Source organism: Oncorhynchus keta, chromosome 12 (genome assembly GCF_023373465.1).
Source record: "Oncorhynchus keta strain PuntledgeMale-10-30-2019 chromosome 12, Oket_V2, whole genome shotgun sequence".
In the NCBI taxonomy this organism is placed as follows: domain Eukaryota; kingdom Metazoa; phylum Chordata; class Actinopteri; order Salmoniformes; family Salmonidae; genus Oncorhynchus; species Oncorhynchus keta.
The window spans coordinates 56,424,447-56,433,815 of NC_068432.1; the positions used below are offsets into that span (position 1 = coordinate 56,424,447).

At 49.4% G+C, this 9,369-nt stretch overlaps 1 long non-coding RNA gene across 1 annotated transcript; it reads right to left on the bottom strand.

Annotated features, from left to right (window-relative positions):
- Positions 1-205: 205 nt before the first annotated feature.
- On the bottom strand, positions 206-1,464 carry LOC127906501 (uncharacterized). The gene is made up of 2 exons (XR_008061717.1): positions 1,359-1,464; positions 206-297 (listed from the first exon to the last, which is right to left on the bottom strand). It is a non-coding gene; the product is annotated as an uncharacterized LOC127906501 (long non-coding RNA).
- Between the last annotated feature and the right edge of the window lie 7,905 nt (positions 1,465-9,369).

Sequence of the window (9,369 nt, forward strand, 5' to 3'; positions counted from 1 at the left end):
GCATTTTTGAGCATTTCAAATTTCATATGGTAAATGCACATTGAAACATATTGCAAATGCGTGCACTTGCAATATGATTCTATAGTGTAAAAACATCACCTAATGGACATGATGAAATCAACACAACGAGTGATGAAATGTACAACTATCACTGCCCGGCCATCCTGTGTTCCCATCAGACCATTAATTTCAGAATTTTTGTAAATGCATTTACAACCATATTTTTATTTTTGGGTTACCAGTTGCACAACAATGCACGTGCATTTGCAATATGATTCTATAGTGAAAAAACATCACCTAATGGACATGATGAAATCAACACAACAGGTGATGGAAATGTACAACTATCACTGCTCGGCCATCCTGTGTCCATCAGACCAGTCAATTTTGCATTTTTGAGCATGTCAAATTTCATATGGTAAATGCACATTGAAACATATTGCAAATGCGCGCGCACTTGCAATATGATTCTATAGTGTAAAAACATCACCTAATGGACATGATGAAATCAACACAACGAGTGATGGAAATGTACAACTATCACTGCCCGGCCATCCTGTGTTCCCATCAGACCAGTCATTTTCAGAATTTTAAATGCATTTACAACCATATTTTTATTTTGGGTTGCACATTGCACAACAATGCACGTGCATTTGCAATATGATTCTATAGTGAAAAACATCACCTAATGGACATGATGAAATCAACACAACGAGTGATGGAAATGTACAACTATCACTGCTCGGCCATCCTGTGTTCCATCAGACCAGTCAATTTTGCATTTTTGAGCATGTCAAATTTCATATGGTAAATGCACCATTGAAACATATTGCAAATGCATTTGCAATATGATTCTATAGTGTAAAAACATCACCTAATGGACATGATGAAATCAACACAACAGTGATGGAAATGTACAACTATCACTGCCCGGCCATCCTGTGTTCCCATAGCGAGCATTAATATCAGAATGACCGGTAAATGCATTTACAACCATATTTTTATTTTGGGTTACCAGTTGCGGCCATCCTGTGTCCATCAGACCAGTCAATTTTGCATTTTTTGAGCATGTCAAATTTCATATGGTAAATGCACATTGAAACATATTGCAAAATGCGCGCGCACTTGCAATATGATTCTATAGTGTAAAACATCACCAATGGACATGATGAAATCAACACAACGAGTGATGGAAATGTACAACTATCACTGCCCGGCCATCCTGTGTTCCCATAGCGAGCATTAATATCAGAATGACCGGTAAAATGCATTTTACAACCATATTTTTATTTTGGGTTACCAGTTGCACAACAATGCACGTGCATTTGCAATATGATTCTATAGTGAAAAAACATCACCTAATGGACATGATGAAATCAACACAACGAGTGATGGAAATGTACAACTATCACTGCTCGGCCATCCTGTGTCCATCAGACCAGTCAATTTTGCATTTTTGAGCATGTCAGAATTTCATATGGTAAATGCACATTGAAACATATTGCAAATGCGCGCGCACTTGCAATATGATTCTATAGTGTAAAAACATCACCTAATGGACATGATGAAATCAACACAACGAGTGATGGAAATGTACAACTATCACTGCCCGGCCATCCTGTGTTCCCATAGCGAGCATTAATATCAGAATGACCGGTAAATGCATTTACAACCATATTTTTATTTTGGGTTACCAGTTGCACAACAATGCACGTGCATTTGCAATATGATTCTATAGTGAAAAAACATCACCTAATGGACATGATGAAATCAACACAACGAGTGATGGAAATGTACAACTATCACTGCTCAGCCATCCTGTGTCCATCAGACCAGTCAATTTTGCATTTTTTGAGCATGTCAAATTTCATATGGTAAATGCACATTGAAACATATTGCAAATGCGCGCGCACTTGCAATATGATTCTATAGTGTAAAAACATCACCTAATGGACATGATGAAATCAACACAACGAAAGTGATGGAAATGTACAACTATCACTGCCCGGCCATCCTGTGTTCCCATAGCGAGCATTAATATCAGAATGACCGGTAAATGCATTTTACAACCATATTTTTATTTTTGGGTTACCAGTTGCACAATGCACGTGCATTTGCAATATGATTCTATAGTGAAACATCACCTAATGGACATGATGAAATCAACACAACGAGTGATGGAAATGTATTAACTATCACTGCTCGGCCATCCTGTGTCCATCAGACAGTCAATTTTGCATTTTTGAGTAAATGCATTTACAACTATATTTTTATTTTTGGTAAATACCATTGAAACATATTGCAAATGCACGCGCACTTGCAATATGATTCTATAGTGTAAAAACATCACCTAATGGACATGATGAAATCAACACAACGAGTGATGGAAATGTACAACTATCACTGCCCGGCCATCCTGTGTTCCCATCAGACCATTAATTTTGCATTTTTGAGCATTTCAATATTTTATTTTGGGTTACCAGTTGAAACATATTGCAAAATGCGCGCGCACTTGCAATATGATTCTATAGTGAAAAACATCACCTAATGGACATGATGAAATCAACACAACGAGTGATGAAATGTACAACTATCACTGCCCGGCCATCCTGTGTCCATCAGACCAGTCAATTTTGAATTTTAAATGCATGTCAAATTTTTTATTTTGGTAAATGCACATTGCACAACAATGCACGTAGCGCATTTGCAATATGATTCTATAGTGAAAACATCACCCAATGGACATGATGAAATCAACACAACGAGTGATGGAAATGTACAACTATCACTGCCCGGCCATCCTGTGTCCATCAGACCAGTCATTAATTGCATTTTAAATGCATTTACACCATATTTTTATTTTTTGGGTTACCAGTTGAAACATACAAATGCACGTGCATTTGCAATATGATTCTATAGTGAAAAACATCACTAATGGACATGATGAAATCAACACAACAGTGATGGAAATGAACAGCAACTATCACTGCCAGGCCATCCTGTGTTCCCATAGCGAGCATCAATTTCACATTCCTGCAGGATTAAATGCATTTACAACCATATTTTATTTTTGGTACCAGTTGCCAACAATGCACGTGCAAATGCACAGTGATTGCAAAGTGAAAAACATAAACAAATGGACATGATGAAATCAACACAACGAGTGATGGAAATGTACAACTATCACTGCTCAGCCATCCTGTGTTCATCAGACCAGTCAATTTTGCATTTTTGAGCATGTCAAATTTCATATGGTAAATGCACATTGGAAACATATTGCAAATGCGCGCGCACTTGCAATATGATTATATAGTGAAAAACATCACAAAATGGACATGATGAAGTCAACACAACGAGTGATGAAAGGAACAACTATCACTGCCCGGCCATCCCGAGTTCATCAGGCCAGTCAATTTAGCATTTCTGCAGGATTTTGAGCATGTCAAATTTCTTACGTCATTTGGCCCACAAAAAAAATTCCTTATGCACAATTTAAAAAAATATATAAAAAAATATGATAATAAAATTGGACAAAAGTATATTCATACAGTTCTTACACATGTGTAATTGACAAAAAAATTGAAAGAATTTCAAAAACGGTCCAGAAAGCACTTTTTAAGGGTGTGTGAAGTTTTTACAAAATTTTGACATTTTTGACTTTTGACTTTTGACTTCCTATGAAATCATATTGGAATTGACAAAACATATTCCTTATGCGCATGTAAAAAAAAAAAAAAAATTATGATAATAAAATTGGACAAAAGTATATTCATACAGTTCTTACACATGTGTAATTGACAAAAATCGAAAGAATTTCGAAAAACGGTCCAGAAAGCAGTTTTTTATGTGTGTGTGAAGTTTTTACAAAATTTTGACATTTTTGACTTTTGACTTTTGACTTCCTATGAAATCATATTGGAATTGGACAAAACATATTCTTATGCACAATTTAAAAAAGTAAAAATTATGATAATAAAATTGGACAAAAGTATATTCATACAGTTCTTACACATGTGTAATTGACAAAAAATCGAAAGGATTTAAAAACGGTCCAGAAAGCACTTTTTTAAGGGGTGATAAGTTTTGAAAAAAATTTCATTTTTCAAAATTTTACTTTTGGACATTGACTTGGGTTACATATCCAATATGAAAAACCCCGGTGGAGCGCATTTGCCCCTGTTGAATTTTTAAAGTGTTACAACTGGCAATTACCATATGGCATTTGCAATACACTTTGCATGAATCAACGCCGAATTGGGGGTGGTATTGGCCAATGTGTATATGGTTTGTCCGATGCCAATGACTTGCCATTCATTTTTGTCCAATACAGGGGGTATTCCCTACATAGTGACACCATTTCCTTATTGACCTTAAGAATTCTTCTCTCTCCTTGTCCCCATGGCAGCCTCTGTTCTGTTTGGTCAGGGTCAGAGGAACAAACAACGCGTAACAGGATTGTTACAGGATGATTCCCAAATGGCACCCTATTGCCTGTATAGTGCACTATGTGGAATAGGGTGAACTTTAGAATGTATCATAGGTTTAAGTGTTTCATTTGTTTGGGGGCAGAATTGAGTGAGGTGTTATATGTTGTTGGAGGATTAGATTGGAAAATGCTGCCCTCATCAATCTGCCAACCCAGGCGGCCGCCCGGGAAGCCCTGGAACCTGTCTAATGGGTGGGCCAGCCCGAACCTGCCTAATGGGTGGGCCAGCCCTGATCCTGCCTAATGGGTGCGGGCCAGCCCTGATCCTGTCTAATGGGTGGGCCAGCCCCGATCCCTGTCTAATGGGTGGGCCAGCCCTGATCCTGCCTAATGGGTGGGCCAGCCTGATCACCTAATGGGTGGGCCAGCCCTGATCCTGTCTAATGGGTGGCCCAGCCCTGATCCTGTCTAATGGGTGGCCCAGCCCTGATCCTGTCTAATGGGTGGCCCAGCCCTGATCTGTCTAATGGGTGGCCCAGCCCTGATCCTGTCAATGGGCGGGGCCAGCCCTGAACCTGTTCAATGGGTGGGCCAGCCCTGATCCTGTCTAATGGGTGGGCCAGCCCTGATCCTGTCTAATGGGTGGGCCAGCCCTGGGATCCTGTCTAATGGGTGGGCCAGCCCTGATCCCTAATCAATGGGTGGGCCAGCCCTGAACCTGTCAATGGGTGGGCCAGCCTGATCCTGTCTAATGGGTGGGCCAGCCCCTGATCCTGTCTAATGGGTGGGCCAGCCCCTGATCCTGTCTAATGGGTGGGCCAGCCTGAACCTGTCTAATGGGTGGGCCAGCCCTGATCCTGTCTAATGGGTGGCCCAGCCCTGAACCTGTCTAATGGGTGGGCCAGCCCTGAACCTGTCTAATGGGTGGCCAGCCCTGATCCTGTCTAATGGGTGGCCCAGAACCCCAACCCTAATGGGTGGGCCAGCCCTGAACCTGTCTAATGGGTGGGCCAGCCCCTGATCCTGTCTAATGGGTGGCCCAGCCCTGATCCTGTCTAATGGGTGGGCCAGCCATGAACCTGTCTAATGGGTGGGCCAGCCTGATCCTGCCTAATGGGTGGCCCAGCCCTGATCCTGTCTAATGGGTGGGCCAGCCCTGAACCTGTCTAATGGGTGGGCCAGCCCTGATCCTGTCTAATGGGTGGCCCAGCCCTGATCCTGTCTAATGGGTGGGCCAGCCCCTGATCTGTCTAATGGGTGGGCCAGCCTGATCCTGTCAATGGGTGGCCAGCCCTGATCCCATGTCTAATGGGTGGGCCAGCCCTGATCCTGATCTGAACCTGTCTAATGGGTGGGCCAGCCCTGAACCTGCTCTTAATGGGCGGGCCAGCCCTGAACCTGTCTAATGGGCGGGCCAGCCCTGATCCTGTCTAATGGGTGGCCAGCCCTGACCTGCCTAATGGGCGGGCCAGCCCTGAACCTGCCTAATGGGTGGGGCCAGCCCTGATCCTGTCTAATGGGTGGGCCAGCCCTGATCCTGCTGCCTAATGGGTGGGCCAGCCTGAACATGTCTAATGGGTGGGCCAGCCCCTGATCCTGTCTAATGGGTGGGCCCAGCCCTGAACCTGTCTAATGGGTGGGCCAGCCCTGAACCTATCTAATGGGTGGGCCAGCCTGATTTTGTCTGAACCTGTCTAATGGGTGGGCCATCCTGTCCTGATCCTGATCCTATCTAATGGGTGGGCCAGCCATGATCCTGTCTAATGGTGGGCCAGCCCTGATCCTGCCTAATGGGTGGCCAGCCCTGATCCTGCCTAATGGGTGGGCCAGCCTTGATCCTGTCTAATGATCCTGCCTAATGGGCCAGCCCTGAACCTGCCTGATGGGTGGGCCAGCCATGATCCTGTCTAATGGGTGGGCCAGCTCCTGATGGGTCCTGTGTCTAATGGGTGGGCCAGCCCTGATCCTGTGTCTAATGGGTGGGCCAGCCCTGATCCTGTCTAATGGGTGGGCCAGCCCTGATCCTGTCTAATGGGTGGGCCAGCCCTGATTTTGTCTAATGGGTGGGCCAGCCCTGATCTGCCTAATGGGTGTGCCAGCCCTGATCCTGTCTAATGGGTGGGCCAGCCCTGATCCTGTCTAATGGGTGGGCCAGCCCTGAACCTGTCACAATGGGTGGGCCAGCCCTGATCCTGCCTAATGGGTGGGCCCAGCCCTGATCTGTCTAATGGGTGGGCCAGCCCTGGATCCTGTCTAATGGGTGGGCCAGCCATGATCCTGTCTAATGAGTGGGCCAGCCCTGATCCTTGCCTAATGGGTGGGCCAGCCTGATCCTGCCTAATGGGTGGGCCAGCCTTGATCCTGGGTGGGCCTGAATGGGTGGGCCAGCCCTGAACCTGCCAATGGGTGGGCCAGCCTGATCTGATCCTGAACCTGCCCAATGGGTGGGCCAGCCCTGAGCCTCCTGTCTAATGGGTGGGCCAGCCCTGATCCTGTCTAATGGGTGGGCCAGCCCTGATCCCTGCCTAATGGGTGGGCCATCCCTGATCTGTCTAATGGGTTTTGTCTAATGGGTGGGCCAGCCTGATCCTGATCCTGAACCTGCCTAATGGGGGGCCAGCCCTGATCCTGTCTAACCTGGGTGGGCCAGCCCTGATCCTGTCTAATGGGTGGGCCAGCCCTGCCTAATAAATACAATGGGTGATGACCCTGACCTGCCTAATGGGTGGGCCAGCCCTGAACCTGCCTAATGGGCGGGCCAGCCCTGATCCTGTCTAATGGCCCAGCCCTGTGGGCCGGGCCAGCCCTGAACCTGTCTAATGGGGGGCCAGCCCTGGCCTAATGGGCGGGCCAGCCTGAACTGTCTGAACCTGATCCTAATGGGTGGGCCAGCCTGATCCTGTCTGAATGGGTGGGCCAGCCCTGATCCTGTCTAATGGGCCCTTAACCTGCCTAATGGGGGCCAGCCCCTGATCCTGCCTAATGGGTGGGCCAGCCCTGATCCTGTCTAATGGGGGACAGCCCTGTCCTGTCTAATGGGCGGGCCAGCCCTGAACCTGTCTAATGGGCGGGCAAGCCCTGAACCTGCAAATGGGTGGACCAGCCCTGATACTGATCCTGTCTAATGGGTGGCCAGCCCTGAACCTGCCCCTAATGGGTGGGCCAGCCCTGAACCTGTCTAATGGGCGGGGCCAGCCCTGATCCTGTCTAATGGGTGGGCCAGCGCTGATCCTGCCTAATGGGTGGGCCAGCCCTGATCCTGCCTAATGGGTGGGCCAGCCTGATCCTGTCTAATGGGTGGGCCAGCCTGATCCTGTCTAATGGGGGTGGGCCAGCCCCTGATCACACCTAATCCTATCCTGTCTAATGGGCGGGCCAGCCCTGATCCTGTCTAATGGGTGGCCAGCCCTGATCCCCTAATGGGCTGGCCAGGGTGGGGGGCCAGCCCCATGATCCTGTCTAATGGGCGGGCCAGCCCTGATCCTGTCTAATGGGCGGGCCAGCCTGAGCCTAATGGGCGGGCCAGCCTGTCTCCTGTCACAATGGGCGGGCCAGCCCTGAACCTCAAATGGGTGGACCAGCCCTGATCCTGCCTATGGGCGGGCCAGCCCTGAACCTGCCTAATGGGCGGGCCAGCCCTGACCTGCCTAATGGGTGAGCCTAATGGGCGGGCCAGCCCTGAACCTGCCTAATGGGCGGGCCAGCCCTGATCCTGCCTAATGGGCGGGCCAGCCATGATCTGTCACAATGGGCGGGCTGGCCCTGATCCTACTGCTAATGCAGCCTGAACCTGCCTAATGGGCAGGCCAGCCCCTGAACCTGCCTATTGGGCGGGCCAGCCATGATCCTGTCTAATAGGGGCGGGCCAGCCCTGAACCTGCCTAATGGGCGGGCCAGCCTGAACCCCTGAACCTGCTAATGGGTGGGCCAGCCCTGAACCTGCCTAATGGGTGGGCCAGCCCTGATCCTGTGTGCCTAATGGGTGGGCCACCAGCCCTGAACCTGTCCCTAATGGGTGGGCCAGCCCTGAACCTGCCTAATGGGTGGGCCAGCCCTGAACCTGCCTAATGGGCGGGCCAGCCATGATCCTGTCTAATGGGTGGCCCAGCCCTGAACCTGCTGCCTAATGGGCGGGCCAGCCCATGATCCTGTCTAATGGGCGGGCCAGCCCTGATCCTGCCTAATGGGCGGGGCAGCCCTGCTCCTGTCTTCCTGGACAGGGCAGCCTGATCCTGCCTAATGGCGGGCCAGCCCTGATCCTGTCCTGGCAGCTGATCTCCATGATCACTGCCTAATGGGCGGGCCAGCCCCCTGATCCTGAACCTCCAATGGGCGGGCCAGCCCCTGTCTAATCCTGTGATCATCCACAATGGGCGGGCCAGCCCTGATCCTGTCTAATGGGCGGCCAGTCCTGTCTATCCTGAACCTGCAAATGGGTGGACCAGCCCCTGATCCTGCCTAATGGGCGGGGCCAGCCATGATCCTGCCTAATGGGCCAGCCCTGATCCTGTCCAGCCCCTGATCCTGTCTAATGGGCGGGGCCAGCCCTGAACCTGATCCTGTACTAATGGGCGGGCCAGCCCTGAACCTGCCTAATGGGCGGGCCAGCCCATGATCCTGTCTAATGGGCGGGCCAGCCCTGGAACCTGATCCAAATGGGCGGGGTGGATCCCAGCCCTGATCCTGCCCTAATGGGCGGGCCAGCCATGATCCTGCCTAATGGGCTGGCCAGCCCTGATCTGTCTAATGGGCGGGCCAGACCTGCCTAATGGGCGGGCCAGCCCTGATCCTGTCTAATGGGCGGGCCAGCCCTGATCCTGCCTAATGGGCGGGCCGGCCTGCCCTGGCCCATCCTGCCTGCCTAATGGGCGGGGCCAGCCCCTGATCCTATCTAATGGGCGGGCCAGCCCTGATCTGCCCTAATCCTGATCCCTAATGGGCGG